The following is an 18,846-nucleotide window of genomic DNA, read 5'->3' as shown; positions in this document are numbered from 1 at the left end:
TGCCACTTTAAACAGAAACACATGAGTTAACCACAATAATAGTGAAAACAATGCAAGGTCCAATGGCTGGAATATTGAACTCTCATGTTAATGAAATAATAACTTACAACTAGCAGCAGCTAACCACTATTTCACAATACACAGTTCGAATGAGAAACACTCCACTTTCCATAGTGGAGAACAAATTTAAAACAACCATTGATCCAACTTTGTCCACGAAGACATTCTACGAATTCGGGAAATGTTTTCTGTGTGGTGTATTCCTGATGAAGTTGATGCTAATAATGAAGCATCATTTCACTGAACTCTTGAACTTCCTGGTACGGTTACAGCCAGGAAACGTACAGATTTATCACCAATGCAGCACAGCAGGACAAGAAATGAGAACCGTTACGATTCCAGCTGCTTCAGCAAGTGGAATAGTCAAACCCCAGAATAAAACCTGCCTCGCTCGATCTTTTTCCCCTTTGTCAAACCTTGTGGTCTTTCACTGAAACATAAGCACATCAGACTACAGATTAGATTTTACCAATAAAACAGAAGTTTATTACATTGAAGAAATAAAATAAACCAAAATATCAAATATAGCAGTTTCAAAAATTTCAGAACACATTGCAAAAGAAAGTTACCCATGAGAACTTTCCCCTTGACTACTCACAAACTTAAGCTTAGCCTTCCTCAGTTTTTTCACAGTCTGCAGAATTCAAACAAAATACTCGGGGTCTGAAAGATTCACAAATAATAACCCTTACTCTGAGACAACTTATTCCTTTAACTGTTCTAAACAATCGCCTTTTCTGGAGAGACTGTGCTTAATTCTGAAGTCAATGCTTAACAAACAGAGCTTGCAGTACAGAAACAGGCTCATGATGTTATCTATGTTTCACACAAGACTCTTTCTACCCCTTTTTAACCCTACCATCCCCTTTACCTCATGTGCTCCTCTGGCTTCCTCTTAAAAGTATCTGTGCTATCATTTCAGCCACTCTTCCTGGTTCAAATTTTAACCACTTTCTGGGCAAAGTTGCTTCTCCTGAGTTTCCTGTTAGATTTATTAGTGGCTATGTAGCATCTATATTAATAAAACATTCTTCTATCTGGTCTCAAGAATGAAGCTCCAATAATAGAATTACGAGGTGTGAAGATTTGATAGAGTATAAAACTTGTGCTCTTTCCCCAACATTTTCCACTGAGGAATGAACAAGGAGAGTTCAAGAGCATCCCTGTTACATCCATTGATCAGGAGACTAAAATATCCATTAAACATTCAGTCGGCATTCCACAGCAGTAACACTGATCATATTGTAGTATTCCTCAGAGAGTTTCATGACTGATTCACTGAGAAGCAATCTTGGCTGAGGTTTCTCAGTGGATATTATTCAGAATAAAGCAACATGTTGCCTTCGGCTGTATTGGAAAGCTGCTGGTAATGGAACTGTTGAAAGCATTCACACCTTTTCTGGATCCATCTTTTATTCCTGTACTTATCTCATTGCTACACTTTTTGTGCTTTACAAAAGCATTTCCTTTGTCATTTAAAACAATGCAGTCTCTGTCTCTGTAACTTCTATCTCTGTCTAATTTTACATTGTTGCATTTTTCTTGATTCATTCACAAGATGAGGGCGTCACTGGTCAGGCAGCATTTATTGCCCATCCCTTATTGCCCGGAGGGCAGTTAAGAGTCAACCACATTGCTGTGGGTCTGGAGTCACATGTAGGGCAGACCAGGTAAGGAATGCAGTTTTCTTTCCTAAAGGACATCAGTGAACCTAGACAGGTTTTTCCAACAATCGACAATGGATTCACGGCCATCATTAGATTGTTAATTCCAAATATTTCTTGAATTCAAATTCTACCATCTGCCGTGGTGGGTTTCGAACCCAGGTCCCCAAAACATTACTTGGGTTTCTGGATTAACAGTCCAGCGATAATATCACTAGACCATCACCCCTCCTCCAACTTTTAGCTGCCCGAATCTCTGGAATTCCCTTCCCATGCCCCTCCATTTTCACTCTTTCCTCCTGAAAGCTGCCTTTTTGGCAATACTTTATGTCACTTGTCCTAATAACTACCGATTTGTAATTAAATACACTCAGTGTGGATTTGTTCACGGGTGATCACGTCTGGGTAGTACAACAGCAAAATACTGCAAATGCTGGCAATCTAAAGTAAGACCAAAACACGCTGGAAATATTCAGCACAATGGACCTATCTTTGGACTTCTGATGGCAGGTTAATGAAACATTAATTCTGTTTCTCTGTCCACAGACGCTGCCAGACCTTCTGAGCAGTTCTGGGATTTTCTGATTTCATTTGTGTCTGATGAACTTGATTCTATATTTGAATTTCATGATTCATAGAATCCCTACAGGGTGCAAGCAGGCGATTCATCCCATCAAGTCAACACCAACCCTCCAAACAGCGTCCCAGCCAACACATCCCCTATCCTATCCCTGTAACCCTTCATCTCCAATGGCTAATCCACCTAATCTACACGTCCCTGCACACTATGGGTAATTTCGCATAGGCAATTTAGCATGGCCAATCCACCTACCCTCCACATCTTTGGACTGTGGAAGGAAACCAGAGCACCTGGAGGAAGCCCACACAGACATGGTGAGAGTGTGCAAACTCCGCACAGACAGTCTCCTGAGGCTGGAATCAAACCCTGATCCCTGGTGCTGTGAGTCAGCAGTTCTAACCACAGAGTCACTATGCCGCACCAATTTGAATTGGTGTTAAAGAGGGTCAAGGAGAGTAGAGCATTTGATGCAGCTTACGGAGGTTTCAAGGTGGCTTTGGACTAGTTCACACATGATGAATTGGTCAAAACAGAAGGTGGTGATGGAATCTGAGGGAAAGTAGCAAATGGAACAAAATAAACTCAGTGACTGCAGACAAAGGGTAATGCTCACTGTAGTTGTAGTTGAAAGGTCATTTCTATTGGGATTCCACAGGGTTCAGTATTGGGTCCTTTCCCTTTCATGGTAGATAGCAAAGAAGCAAACTTAAGTGCAGGGGGCACCATTAAAAATTTGCAGATGATAGACTAAAAATGAGTGCATGGTTGATAAAGAGGAAGAAAGCTGCAGACTTGGAATATAGTAACAATGGGCTGATCGGTTAACAGAAAGGGACAAATAGAATTTAATCTGCCGGAATGTGCAGTAAGGCATTTGGGGAGGGCAAACTAGTCAATAGGATACACAATAAATGATACAATACTGATCAGCTTAGAGGCACAGCGTATGTTTCCAGATACTGGGGGGGGAGCAATGAGCAGCACATGGTTTGCAACTCTATCAGCTACAAGTTCCCCTCCAAGTCATACTCTCAACTCAACTGGGGTCAGAACCAAGTATAATCTATCCTAGAAATGGAGACTGTTCAGAGGGGCTAAGGAAATAAGCTATTTTTGTGAAAGGGTGTAGTTAGTGAAACTTCCAGAGCTGGAATGTCTGGGGAGAACCGTGTGGATTAGTAAAACACTGAGGAAGTCTAAACTCTCAGTTGTGTGAATGGTGAAGGAGGAAGACCCCACAATTTGAGGGACAGAAACTGAGCAGAAGCAGTTAAATCTAACATGCAGATTTGATAGAGAAAGAAAACCGCTCCAGATTGTTAAGTAACTGTAAAGTGACTGTTTTAGGGAGTACATGGGATGCTGTTTTGTTGTGTTTTGCAACCTTTCAAACTGTGTTATATAGTTAGTTTGGTTTGCTTTATTGTATTTTACTTTCTTTAGTGCAATGAACTGTTTTATTGTTAAAACCAAATGTGCAGCTTTGTGTGCTTATGTTTCAGTGAAAGGCTGCCACACTAAATTGAAGAAAAATTGATAATCAAGTCAGATTTCATTCTCGGATGTGGCCTGGCTTGTAACAACAGCAGCTGGAATCATAGCACCAGCAAAAGAAGAATAAATGAAAAAACTTTGTTGGGAGCAGACTGTATAGTTTTCGACATTGTAGAAGAGAAAGAGGACTAACAGAGGTGCTTCTGATCCGGAAGGGAAACAACCAATGATCCTGTTGTGCACATTATTTGCCCAAAGACAAGCATTGAATACAAGTTAATTGTGCCCTTGGACACAGCACTGTTTTCGTAGGATATGAAATTTCACTTTAGAATCCATTTTCACTCGCAAATATTGATGGGGAGCACTATTTAATAAAGTGAATTTCTTCAACATCTTCAGAGCTGCATGTTTATCATTCGTATACATGGGAAATCTCAAATTCATTTTGCAGTTACATGAAAATAATGTACAAGGAAAGGAATTTAAACTCAGTATTTTGCACTTCAATTGAGCACAGGCCTTACTCATAAAAATCTCATCTCCTGAATCCCTCTCCAGAATTGATGAACAATGGATACTTATATTCATTACAGACAGTATAGGAGATTTTCCGTGTTGTAGCCCATTCCGAAATCTAGGCAAAGCTTCTTGGCGCCTCGCTGCAGGAGTTAAAGATCTGGGGAAATTGCTACATCTTACATCCCTGCCTAGGGGATGCTTCAACATCATTTCCTAAGATAACCACATGTCCATATACATGTTTTCATATTGGGGAGGTCTAAACAGGACACAAACACCTCCAAGGGTATGCCAGCTGACGCCTACATTGAAAGCGTAATACTGAGAATGCTGGAAATCTGAAATAACAGCAAGCGCTGGAGAAACTCAACAGGCCTGGCAGAATTTATGGAGAGAAAAAGGCCGAATTTTACTGTCAGCTATACATCAGTGACTAATACTATTTATTTCAGAGGAAAGGTGACCGGACCTGAAGCCTTAACTTTGATTTCTCTTCACAAATGCTGCCCAGACCGGCTGAGCTTTTTCAGCAACTTCTGTTTTTTGTCTCTTATTTACAGCATCCACAGTTCTTTTGGTTTTTAACACTATTTATTTCTTGAGTTGTAAGGTTTTTGGATTTAAGTTCTTGCCCACTGAGGTGAAAGCTATATCTAGCCCATGTAGTATGGTAGTAAAGGGATGGTGCACTGACTGTGGGGCTGCCTTATGGATGTGTGGTTAAACATTAAACATTCAGTAGGCATTCCACAGCAGTAACACTGATCATATTGTAGTATTCCTCAGAGAGTTTCATGACTGATTCACTGAGAAGCAATCTTGGCTGAGGTTTCAGAATAAAGCAACATGTTGCCTTCGGCTGTATTGGAAAGCTGCTGGTAATGGAACTGTTGAAAGCATTCACACCTTTTCTGGATCCATCTTTTATTCCTGTACTTATCTCATTGCTACACTTTTTGCGCTTTACAAAAGCATTTCCTTTGTCATTTAAAACAATGCAGTCTCTGTCTCTGTAACTTCTATCTCTTGTTTAGAACAGTTAAAGTATTTTGTTAGAATTCTGCAGACTATGAAAATACTGAGGAAGGCTAAGCTTTAAGTTTGAGAGTAGTCAAGGGGAAAGTTCTCATGGGTAACTTTCTTTTGCAATGTGTTCTGAAATTTTTGAAACTGCTATATTTGATATTTTGGTTTATTTTATTTCTTCAATGTAATAAACTTCTGTTTTATTGGTAAAATCTAATCTGTAGTCTGATGTGCTTATGTTTCAGTGAAAGACCACAAGGTTTGACAAAGGGGAAAAAGATCTAGCGAGGCAGGTTTTATTCTGGGGTTTGACTATTCCACTTGCTGAAGCAGCTGGAATCGTAACAATTCTCATTTCTTGTCCTGCTGTGCTGCATTGGTGATAAATCTGTACCTTTGTTTGCTCTCCCAGGTGGAAGTAAAAAAAATCACATGGTATTCTTTAGAGGAAAAACAGGTGAGATCTCACTATCAACATTGCTAAAAGTGATTATCAGGTCATTATCACATTACAGTTTGTGGGAGCTCATGCAAGTAAATTTACTGTTTGTAGGAACTTATGCAAATACATTCTCTATGTTACAGCAGTGACTACACTTTGTCTGTTTCAAAGCACTTTGGTTTGTCCTTATTGGGGAATATCAATCAAGTCTGAATCCTATTTATGTGTGTTTGGAACTAGGTCAGTGAGTTATAAATGTTCAGTTTAATTTTATGCTTAAAGCAATAATTAATTAACTACCGGATTATCCATTCCCCTTTCCCAATTTAACATAGAAACAGAGAAAATTGGACTGGGAGTAGGCCATTCAGTTCTTGAGCCTGCTCCACCATAAAATATGAGCATGCCTGCTCATTGCTGTTCCTGCTTTCTCCCCATATTCTTTGATCTCTTTAGCTCGAAGAACAATAATAAACTCTGTCTTAAAAATATTCAATGATAGAAAATTCCACTGGCTCACCATTCTCTTGGCGAAGACATTTCTCCTCATCTTCGTTCTACTGTGCATCCTTAGTCTGTGACCTTTGGTTCTGCAATCTCCAGTCATGAGGAACACCCTTCTTCACTTACCCTCTCTGATACTCTCCAGCTGTGTGACTTGAATCCACAACCTTTTGACTCAATGGTGATATTTCTACTAAGCCAATACAGTAACAATGGAATCTGTCATGTACCTTCACATCACAGCTATTTCTTTTCTCCATGACTTCATCTTGATTGGCAGCTTGTAAACAGTCAGCACCATACAATACTAGCATAGTAAGTGGCTCCTTACACTCAGAATAGAGAATCTCGAATGAGGATGCAAGTAGATGCCTTAAAGTGGATGCTCCAACTGGAATCTACAAGATACAGTGCAGTAACGCAACAACATTTCTTCAAAGGTTTCTCCAGAACCCACAACATCTACCAACCAGCAGGGCAAGGACAGCAGGCACATGGGGGCATCACTTCTCAGTTTCCCTCCAATCTTCGGATGTACACACAATCCTGACATGATAATGTTGCCATTCCATCATCTTTACTGATTGAGAATTCTGCAGCTCCCTCCTTATCATCGCTTTGGGAATACTGTGGTTTTGGAAGGCAGCTCAGGAGCATCTGCTCATGAGCAATTAATGCTGGCCCCGTATCAGTGATGCCCACATTCAAGAAATAAATAATATTTTAAAAAGAGGCATTCAGAATGAATCACCTCTCTTGCCACCCACTTTGCCAATTGTGTTTCTAGGCCAACCCAAGCAGCACAATGAAAGCAAGATGCTCTGAGGCAGGAGGAATGAAGTAGTTTAAAATGGGAAATATTTGCAGTGGTGCAGAGAAAAGACTGGGAAGTGGGGCAGATCAGAAATCTCTTTCCGCCAGTCAACCCAGGCATAATGGATTGAATGGACTCATTCTGTGCTGTACAATTTTATGATTTTAACCATTGTGGAAAGTGGATGGCAAAGCACAAAGCCATCTATACAAAGTCTAAGTGCTTCAACAAGCAGCTAGGCTGCCACGTTACTTTCTGATTTATTGTGCAATTCCATTTCTTTGGTTTAATAGCTTTTTTAAAAAATAAATCTGTATGTACTTACAATGTGTTCTGCAAAACCCACAGCAATTGCTATTCGCCTTCCTTGAAGTTATAAGCAGTTTTACGACAAGGTACGAGAGGCAAGCAAAATCAATAAGGCCATACAAAGCAACCAATTCTGTTCAGGCCAGCATTCATTTCCTCAATCTGAATACACCTTTTACTTTCCCTCACCATGATACAGTACATTCCACATGCACCCACAAAAAAACTATTCATTTCCTGAGTTAGATGCTATAACACTTAAAAGACACTTAGAATCGTACATGAACAGGAAAGATTTGGAGAGTTATGGACCAGGAGCAGGCAGGTGGGACTAGTTTAGCTCGAAAATATGTTTGGCACGGGCTGGTTTGACTGAAGAGTCTGTTTCCATGCTGTATGATTCTATGACTCTGTTTCTCAAGCAGTTCTCAGAAATATTATAAAAAGATTGAATCTAAAATGAGAAGAACAAAAGGTACTCATATACTCCTTTTTCCTCTCTCCAAGTTTAATAAGTGACACCCAGAAAAAAAGAGTCACAATTTTGGCTATTTGATCTGAGCTTACAAGCTAAGAGATTCTGGACAGCAGCAGGAAGAGGGGTCAACCTATGTGCAGTTGGATGATGGATGTTAGAACGGAATATAGGAACATGTCATTTGAGAGCAACAGAAAGCCATTCAGCCCTTTAACTCTGCTCCACCATCCAGTGGCTGATCTGCTTGTGGACTCAAGCCCCTCTGTCCCTTTTCCCCAAGCCCTCGTCTCCCACATCTATCAAAAAACCATCTAACTCAACCTAGAATAAAGTCAATGGTACAGCCGCCAATACTTTTTGGGGAAGAGAATTCCACAGGCCCATACCCCTCTGATGGAAATCCTCCTTGTCTCCATCATAGAAAGAAGACCTCCTGTTCTTAAATTGTACCCCCTTTTTTGAGATTCCCTCACGAGAGGAAGCATTTTCCCTGTACACAATGTATCAAGTCCCCTCAGGATTTTATATATTGCCATAGGATCAATTCTCATTCTTCTAAGTTCCAACTGGTACAGATCCAACCTTTCCTCACAGGAGAACCCTATCTTCCCAGGAACAGGTCACAGAGTGGTGTCACAGAATGGCTGCCAACAAACCACAACCGATGTATGAGGGTGGCAGAAGACAGACAGAATTGGCACACCATGACAGCAGGTCTCCTGGCAGGAGCGGCTACAAGCAGCAGCTTAATAAGAAGGTGCACTCACTATCTACTGGCAAGTTTCTGAAAATTTGCTCCGAGTGAGTGAATGAGAGCAGGCTGCACAGTGTGGTGTTTACACCATTTTCCTTTCACTCACTATACAGATCAATCATTGGATATGAACCCTTTGAAGAGCAGGTGTGCATGCTGGAATGGATAGAGATAGAGGAAGCTGATGTGCTGAAAATTTTGTCAAACATTAACATTGACAAGTCGCCAGGCCAGGACCAGATTTGTCCTCGGCTGCTTTGGGAAGCGAGAAATGCAATTGCTTCGCCACTTGCGAAGATCTTTGCATCCTCGCTCTCCACTGGAGTCGTACCTGAGGACTGGAGAGAGGCAAATGTAATTCCTCTCTTCAAGAAAGGAAATAGGGAAATCCCCGGCAATTATAGACCGGTAAGTCTCACGTCTGTCGTCTGCAAGGTGTTAGAAAGGATTCTGAGGGATAAGATTTATGACCATCTGGAAGAGCATGGCTTGATCAAATACAGTCAACACGGCTTTGTGAGGGGTAGGTCATGCCTTACAAACCTTATCGAGTTTTTTGAGGATGTGACTAGAAAAGTTGATGAGGGTCGAGCTGTGGATGTGGTGTATACGGATTTCAGTAAGGCATTTGATAAGGTTCCCCATGGTAGGCTCATTCAGAAGGTCAGGAGGAATGGGATACAGGGGAACTTAGCTGCTTGGATACAGAATTGGCTGGCCAACAGAAGACAGCGAGTGGTAGTAGAAGGAAAATATTCTGCCTGGAACTCAGTGGTGAGTGGGGTTCCACAGGGCTCTGTCCTTGGGCCTCTACTGTTTGTAATTTTTATTAATGACTTGGATGAGGGGATTGAAGGATGGGTCAGCAAGTTTGCAGACGACACAAAGGTCGGAGGTGTCGTTGACAGTGTAGAGGGCTGTTGTAGGCTGCAGCGGGACATTGACAGGATGCAGAGATGGGCTGAGAGGTGGCAGATGGAGTTCAACCTGGATAAATGCGAGGTGATGCATTTTGGAAGGTCGAATTTGAAAGCTGAGTACAGGATTAACGATAGGATTCTTGGCAGTGTGGAGGAACAGAGGGATCTTGGTGTGCAGATACATAGATCCCTTAAAATGGCCACCCAAGTGGACAGGGTTGTTAAGAAAGCATATGGTGTTTTGGCTTTCATTAACAGGGGGATTGAGTTTAAGAGTCGTGAGATCTTGTTGCAGCTCTATAAAACTTTGGTTAGACCGCACTTGGAATACTGCGTCCAGTTCTGGGCGCCCTATTATAGGAAAGATGTGGATGCTTTGGAGAGGGTTCAGAGGAGGTTTACCAGGATGCTGCCTGGACTGGAGGGCTTATCTTATGAAGAGAGGTTGACTGAGCTCGGTCTCTTTTCATTGGAGAAAAGGAGGAGAGGGGATCTAATTGAGGTATACAAGATAATGAGAGGCATAGATAGAGTTGATAGCCAGAGACTATTTCCCAGGGCAGAAATGGCTAGCACGAGGGGTCATAGTTTTAAGCTGGTTGGTGGAAAGTATAGAGGGGATGTCAGAGGCAGGTTCTTTACGCAGAGAGTTGTGAGAGCATGGAATGCGTTGCCAGCAGCAGTTGTGGAAGCAAGGTCATTGGGGTCATTTAAGAGACTGCTGGACATGTATATGGTCACAGAAATTTGAGGGTGCATACATGAGGATCAATGGTCGGCACAACATTGTGGGCTGAAGGGCCTGTTCTGTGCTGTACTGTTCTATGTTCTATGTTCTATGTTCTATATTAGCTGCAGCTCAGTGGGTTTCACTCCAACCGTTAAGACAGAATGTCATTGTTCAAGTCAGGATCTATAGACCTGAGAAGAAAATCTAGGCTAACATACCCAGTGCTCCATTGTTGGAGGTGCTGACCTTTGGATGATACCATTCGAACCAACACTCTACCCATTGAAATTGTGGCTTCAGGTGTCTAGTTGTTAAATACTCGTATTCCCTCTCAGGTAATGTAATGCCTCTGTTGTCAAGCAGAGTTATCCTGGTGTTTTGGTCAATACTAAGCTCTGAACTGATATTACTGAAGGGGTTTTCTGGTCACTGTGATGTTGCCGTTTGTGAGATCTCACTGTGCACAAATGGACTGCCGTGTTTCCACATTACGACAGTGACTCCAATTCTCAACTATTCTCTTGGCCAGAAGTTGTTTGGGATATCCTAAAGCTGTGAAATGCACAATGTTAAGAAAGAAAGCCTTCTCTTTCTTCCCTTTCATGGCCTCAGGACATTCCAAAGCACTTTACAGCCAATGAAGTATTTTGGCAGTCATCAGTTGGTAATACAGAACTTGAAAAAAATACATTTTGTTTATCCTTTTCATCTTGCACTTATTGGGGCAATTTGCAAGAAGTGAAGGGAAAAGCTGTACACAAAGAGAGTGCTGATTCATTTGGAAGTGGAACCACATCAATATTTAGGAACAGGTACAGCAAATGGTTGAAGTAAAGATGAATAAAGCAATTACAGTGGACTCTGAGGTGTTTCCACAGGGAAAACACCAGGACTCACTTCTTATTTACTATAATAGTTGATCCTTTTACATTGTATTTGATGTGAATTGTCCTGTTAAGTGCAAGTTGAAAAACTGGAGCAAAATATGCCTTTTCTCAGCAGTATTCATATTTTGGAAGTGTAGTCACTATTGCAATGTCAGGAAATGCAGCAGTCAATTTAGGCACAGCAAGCTGCTACAGTTAACAAAGCAACAGCGAGAAAAATTCATTCCCTCCACCAGTGATGGGAAGTAGCAGCTGTGCACATCATCTACAAAATCCCCTGCATAAATTCACCAAGGCTCTTTAGAAACCAACACTTTCATAAATACTACCATCTAGAAGGATAAGGGCAGCAAATTTATGGGAATACCACCACCTGCAAGTTGCCCTCCAAGCCATGGTTCAAGAAGGCAGCTCACCAACACCTTGTCAAGGGCAGCTATGAGTGGGCAATAAATACTGGCCAGCCAGCAGCAGCTCCATTCTAAGAATGAATACAAAAAAACCCCAGGTAATTTATTCAGTGCCAGTTCTTCCTTTCTTTAATGACTATTTAAAGTCTCTATTGATGGTATAACTAAAGCAGCACAAGCCCTTGTTTCCAACTGCTGCATCAAACACATAGAGTTCAAAATGTGCAACCAGAATTAATGACTGAACAGGCAGCCAAGTCAATATTTAGGAATAGGTTAAGCAAGTGGTCAAAGTAAGGATGAATAAAGCATTCACTGGAACAGAGTGGGCACATGGGATTAAGACTCATGTCCATGTAGAGGGTAAAATCTTTATACAAAAACGTTGGTTAGAGTGAGTGGCAACTGTTTGCCTTTATTCACGTCTTTAATGGATTCTAAGGCATGTCTCAGAAACTGATACTGCAATAACAAGTAGATAGTAGCAAGGGGAAGAGGTAGGTTTTCATCAGACTGATGCTCTATGTCATTAGCGAAACTTCTGGAAGAGCTTTACATTCTACTTCAATATTCAAAGGGGAGACCAAAACCTCTCCAAAGTAACGCCAGTGATTATATCAAATGATTATATCAAATATCACAAGGTACACACACACACACACACACACACACACACACACACACACACACACACAAACACACACACACACACACACACACACACACACACACACACACACACACAGTATCCATATTGTAATTTCCACGTCATTTTCACTGTGATTGTGTTGAAGGTCAAAAGGCATGGAATTGTCACAGCAAACCTCAAACTGCTGAATTCTGGCAGAAATCCAAGAATCATCCCAACTGAAATAAAATGCACCTTTCAATCTGTAAAGACATGTCACAGCACAGGAGTTGACATAGGTGCAGTTGGAATTTTGAGTTTTATCATTAAAAGAATAAAAATGTCTCATCATTTTAATTTGTCATACCAACTTGCAGAGAAATCATGTACTACACATCTGGCATGATAGTAAAATAACAGTGGGACACATAGATGCTCTACAATAGAGATAACAAGGTGTAGAGCTGGATGTACACAGCAGGCCAAGCAACATCAGAGGAGCAGGAAGGCTGATGTTTCAAGCCAAGACCCTTCTGCAGAAATCTTTGACATGATTTTGGAGTATCGTGGAAATTTGCAGCAATGGAAGGAGAGCATTTGGCCCAGCGCATCTTTGCCAGCCAAATTAAAATTATCAAGTTGAATCCTGTTTTCCAGCTCTTGGCCCTCGACATTAATGTTAGTTCAAATACAGATCCAAGTTATTTTTAAACTCTAGCAGCTTTTATATCTTCAGTTGCAAAACTTTATGGACCCTCTCGACACTCTTCTAAATATTTTGTCCCATCCTCTCCTAAAAACACTGCTTCGTGTTTTTGGCTGCAAAGTAAGTGGCCACAGTCTCAGCCAAGAAACCAATCAGTCAGTACCTCGTATTATCATGGGAGGTGGAGACAGAACACTGGGCTTAGCCAGGATCTGTACTTCCATTAGCATTGCACACACCACACAGAGTTCCCAATTTAATAAAGAAAAGTTCTAATTATGTGGATTATGCTGGCAAAGTCACCATTTTATTGCCCATTTTTATGAACTATTTGCTATACTACTTCAGAAGGCAAGTAAGGGTCAACTGCCTCAGGGCTGAATGACACAAGACTCTGGGTTCCCCACTTCTTTGACTAAAAGCACAGAGGTGGGGAAGTCTGCCAAGCTCTGCAACCATCTGATGGGTTGATTGCTCCGCTAACACATGAAGATGTCCTGCCTCAGAGAGATTCAGGCCAGTAAGAGATTGGCAGCATTCCAGCACTGTACCAGCAGCACCACCAGAAGACGTGGTCATTACTGGTATTGCACTTGGGACTTGGACAATTGTTCCAGATTCAGCTCACCAAGTGAGAAGAATTGGTAGGCCCTAGTGAGGATATGTTGGGGAGTTGGGGTGTTGTCAGAATTTTGAAGACTGGTGATAAGCAAGGCATTACATATGATCCTCGAATGGGAGCATGGGCTAATTTAGAAGAGACAGTCACCATCTGCCACCCCACCCTCAAACCCAGCCCCAACACAGCTACCTGCTGGGTATTTGGCGTTAGGCCTCTCCAGCCATTTAAAACCCAATGATACCGCACCCTCCCACCTCGATTTATTGTCTAATAACAACAGCATGTATGCATCTTGCATTGGTAAAAGTAAAATGTCTCACAATATTTCATAGGAGGAATGATCTAATCAAACGTGACACTGGCAATATCAACACAAGTCACCGCTCTGGTATTTTATAACCAATAATGTAAAGGAGAACATGGTCGGGGGGGCGGGGTGGTAAAGGAGTGGTGAGGTTTATGGAAGAAATTCCAGAGCTTAAGGCATTGTCAGCTGAAGGCATGGTCACCAATTATGGAGCACCAATAGACACGAAGACAGACTTTGTGAAGCATGGAGAGTTTCATTATCTGTCCCAAGGAAAATAGCATCATCATCACAGATATGATCATTATTGGTAAACATTGATACAGTGTTGCATTCAGTCAGTGAACTTAGAGAACCAATAGAGAGAAATCCAACAAATGCACAGGCCACGCATTCAAAATCTAAACTCAACAGGGATCATGAGGTCAAAGGGAGAGTCAACCCACAAAGGTTCTCAACACCAGAGAATAAGCCAGAAAATTACAAATCAGAGTACTGTGTGTGACATGATAAATCAGTAAGAAACTATTTTTAAAGGGACATGGTGTCTTCTCCTGAAAGACTTCCACTGCATCCAACAATTGGAGTCTTGTAGAACACAACTACAGCAGCTCTTCATAACTGGATAGCAGAGCAGCGCATCTCCAGACTATGACAGAATCTCATCCTGGCAAATAATGCTTTTAGTTTATTCCATCATCCTTAATCACAATATGTTTTACTCATGTAGGAGCAAGTCACATCAAAATAAATTAACATTTTCCCACGATTTACTCGCAGTGTACCCTTCAAATCCCATTATTCTTTTATTTTTAACAAAATATCTGGAGTGAAGCTTTAGGCAAATATAGAACTGAATAAGATTCCCCCTCCCACATTGTGGCGTACATTATCAAGTTTCCAGTTAAGCGATACATAAATGTTTCAGAAATCCTCACTGTGCCTTGTTCGAAAAGGGTTGCCTTTTCCTCCTCCTTGCAGCCAGGATAGCTGGGAGAGACATCACTCCTGCGTCTCAGACAATCTTTCCGAAAATACTGTTATTACTACATCATAGATCAGCCAGCTCGAGGTCTCCCCCGTTTAATCCTGGTTAATTTTAGAATTGAAATCTATCATTTAAAGCGTCTCCCAGCAAAACTGCTTCGAATTACCAGATCTGCAGCATCTATTGCTTTGTCGTCAACAGGCACTTGTCAGCCCATCAATCAAGGGGTTAAATTTAAAATAGCCCCGGTCGTTTGGGGCGTGCGAGCCAGTGAGCATCCGGCAGTAAGGGAACAACGCCAGAGGGCTGCAAGCTAACGGGGTCCGAATCATGTTGCCAAACCACTGCCCGGGTGTGGAGTCACTGCATTTGTCACATCCGAGTCCCCCCTCACGTCTCTAGGCTCTCTTTGCAACACAGCAGCAACAACCTGCACAGAGTGGGTCAAACACGATCTCTAGTTTGCACTTCCTCAGAAGCGAGACTCTGAGCTATTACCTTCTTGACAGCTTTCCACGAGAATTAGCTGTTTAACCATCTTAGTCACTGGCCTGGTATTCTCTGGTCGGGCACTTTTTTTGCCGAAACAGCACAGTGCAAACCTCCAGAACCACCTTTCCCCTCATACTAACTGATTCTGTGCGTTGTATCTCAACCGTGGATTCGCTACAAACCATCTGCAATCTCTTGAGATAATGGGAACTGCAGATGCTGGAGATTCCAAGTCCCTTGTTCGCTCCACACTGCCCTCCAACCCCACCACACCCGGCACCTTCCCCTGCAACCGCAGGAAATGCTACACTTGTCCCCACACCTCCTCCCTCACCCCCATCCCAGGCCCCAAGATGACATTCCACATTAAGCAGAGGTTCACCTGCACATCTGCCAATGTGGTATACTGCATCCACTGTACCCGGTGCGGCTTCCTCTACATTGGGGAAACCAAGCGGAGGCTTGGGGACCGCTTTGCAGAACACCTCCGCTCAGTTCGCAACAAACAACTGCACCTCCCAGTCGCAAACCATTTCCACTCCCCCTCCCATTCTCTTGATGACATGTCCATCATGGGCCTCCTGCACTGCCACAATGATGCCACCCGAAGGTTGCAGGAACAGCAACTCATATTCCGCCTGGGAACCCTGCAGCCATATGGTATCAATGTGGACTTCACCAGTTTCAAAATCTCCCCTTCCCCCACCGCATCCCTAAACCAGCCCAGTTCATCCCCTCCCCCCACTGCACCACACAACCAGCCCAGCTCTTCCCCCCCACCCACTGCATCCCAAAACCAGTCCAACCTGTCTCTGCCTCCCTAACCGGTCCTTCCTCTCACCCATCCCTTCCTCCCACCCCAAGCCGCACCCCCAGCTACCTACTAACCTCATCCCACCTCCTTGACCTGTCCGTCTTCCCTGGACTGACCTATCCCCTCCCTACCTCCCCACCTACACTCTCTCCACCTATCTTCTTTTCTCTCCATCTTCGGTCCGCCTCCCCCTCTCTCCCTATTTATTCCAGTTCCCTCCCCCCATCCCCCTCTCTGATGAAGGGTCGAGGCCCTAAATGTCAGCTTTTGTGCTCCTGAGATGCTGCTTGGCCTGCTGTGTTCATCCAGCCTCACATCTTATTATCTGCAATCTCTTGCCCGGTTGATAGGGAATCTAGGATTCCCAGTATTGACCTTATCAATCCTCAACGTTCAATCTGCGCTGTTAGGAGCAGAAAGCGCCGTCTTGTGAAGCTAAGGGATGCAGGGGAGCTGTCTGAGGGAGAGAGAACGCACTATTCAGGCTAATGCTACATTCCCACCGATTGCACTGTATCAAGAGTCGCTAACAGCATCGGTCAAGATATGAGAGCCCATATTGAACAACAGACCAAACTCCCTCCCCTCCTACTCCACAATAACAGGACATTTGCAAAACACACACACACAAAAAAACGCAGGCACATTCACATCAGCCAATGGAACGGTGTGTAAAGGGTACTCACTCGCTTTGCCTTGTTTCGGCCTTTGCAACAGCTTCTGCACTGCAGCTACATCTTCGGTTTTGACAGCTTGCAGTAATTCCTGATCTTTCCCCATGGCTTGTTGATGTGTGTGTGTGTGTGTGTGTGTGTTTATATGCGTGTTTTTATATCCGATGCATCTTAGGTTTTAGGAGCTGAAGCGAGAGAGAGACACACACACACACAGAGAGGGAGGAAGACTATGCCTGGCAGTGTGTGTGCATAGAGGCAGAGGCAGGGACAGGAGGAGAGCTACCGATGGGTGAAAGGCATAGACAGCCTCGTCTCGTGTATCACAAACCAAAACGGCTCTCTCTCCCAAGATAATAAAATGTGAGGCTGGATGAACACAGCAGGCCAAGCAGCATCTCAGGAGCACAAAAGCTGACGTTTTGGGCCTAGACCCTTCATCAGAGAGGGGGATGGGGAGAGGGAACTGGAATAAATAGGGAGAGAGGGGGAGGTGGACCGAAGATGGAGAGTAAAGAAGATAGGAGAAGAGAGTATAGGTGGGGAGGTAGGGAGGGGATAGGTCAGTCCAGGGAAGACGGACAGGACAAGGAGGTGGGATGAGGTTAGTAGGTAGATGGGGGTGTGGCTTGGGGTGGGAGGAAGGGATGGGTGAGAGGAAGAACAGGTTAGGGAGGCAGAGACAGGTTGGACTGGTTTTGGGATGCAGTGGGTGGGGGGGGAAGAGCTGGGCTGGTTGTGTGGTGCAGTGGGGGGAGGGGACGAACTGGGCTGGTTTAGGGATGCAGTAGGGGAAGGGGAGATTTAGCATCCTGGTCCCTTTTCACTGGGGGTTGCCAACCTGCTGTCTCAGGAGTCAGCATAACATTTGGCGATTGCAATTTTACGCTGCAAATAGCGCCAATTTGAAAATAATACCGGCGTCTCCGGAAGTGAATTAAACTTGGACAAGAAGCAAATGCGGCTTCCATGAATCATTCCACCCGCCACCACAGCCCTCTCCCACTTCTTACGCCCCTTCAATTATACTTAACACACAAATACAGCTCAATTCCGATTAGCACGTCTCGTTATTTTTTCACTCCCTTCCCCGCCATGTTAACCAGTTATCACTGAGCACCCTGGCTGGTTCCTTATCTGGTCAATCCATAATTGTACATCCCATCTGTGGTCTGGGATCAAGCTAGTTATTTGGGAATTATCTCCACACCTGTCTGAAAGGCAGTGTCTTGTTCTCCCTGGGTTATTTTTAATCTGGAAGCAATGCTAATGATGCTGTCTGACTTGGGGTCATGCTTGTCGTCAAGATTTGTGTGTGCACTCTGCGCAGGGCGGCAATTAACTCGGAAATGTTTTCACCTAGCGGCTGAACGGCTCTAAGTGTCTGCACCCCTCTCATGTGTGTAAATTATCACCGACATGTAAATCTCTGATGGTTCTAATTTGGGATACCACATTCTCAATGAGTTATTTTCCGTGTCTTAAGATCCAATAACATCAGTATCCACTTGCCCACATCATTTGGATGCTTGAGATAGGCGCAGGTAACAGAGAAGGTTGAAAAGGACAAAGATGCTGTTGTGCTGTGCATGGGCTATCCAAAAGCATTTTGTACAATTTTTGAAGAAAATCTTAGAATGAAAGGGACAGCAGCAAAATGGATCCAAAATTGTCTGAGGGATGAGAAAGAGAGTGTAATATAACAAAGTGTGTAGCTGGATGAACACAGCAGGCCAAGCAGCATCTCAGGAGCACCAAAGCTGACGTCAGCTGCTGTGCTCCTGAGATGCTGCTCAGCCTGCTGTGTTCATCCAGCTACACACTTTGTTATCCTGGATTCTCCAGCATCTGCAGTTCCCATTATCTCTGATCACAAGAAAGAGAGTGTGATGGGTGTTTTTCTGATTGAGAGGATGTTTGTTGTGGAGTTCCCCTGAGGCTGGTAGTGAGACCCTTGCTTTCCTGATACGTACATAAATGATCTAGGCTTGGGTGTGCAGGGGACAACATTGTACTGTACA

The 18,846-nt window shown here is 43.2% G+C and overlaps 1 protein-coding gene across 2 annotated transcripts in view; it reads right to left on the bottom strand.

The window, feature by feature from the left end:
- LOC132207693 (utrophin-like) overlaps positions 1-17,150 on the bottom strand; it is a 425,643-nt gene extending 408,493 nt beyond the window's left edge. For both annotated transcript variants that reach the window (XM_059643598.1, XM_059643601.1), the window contains exon 1: positions 16,838-17,150. The gene's annotated coding sequence lies outside the window, so the exon portion shown is untranslated. The remainder of the gene's footprint in view (positions 1-16,837) is intronic.
- Between the last annotated feature and the right edge of the window lie 1,696 nt (positions 17,151-18,846).

The sequence above is a fragment of the Stegostoma tigrinum genome, unplaced genomic scaffold, assembly GCF_030684315.1.
Source record: "Stegostoma tigrinum isolate sSteTig4 unplaced genomic scaffold, sSteTig4.hap1 scaffold_124, whole genome shotgun sequence".
Classification (NCBI taxonomy): domain Eukaryota; kingdom Metazoa; phylum Chordata; class Chondrichthyes; order Orectolobiformes; family Stegostomatidae; genus Stegostoma; species Stegostoma tigrinum.
Note: the sequence above shows the minus strand (reverse complement) of the source record. Positions and strands in the feature narration are given on the sequence as shown.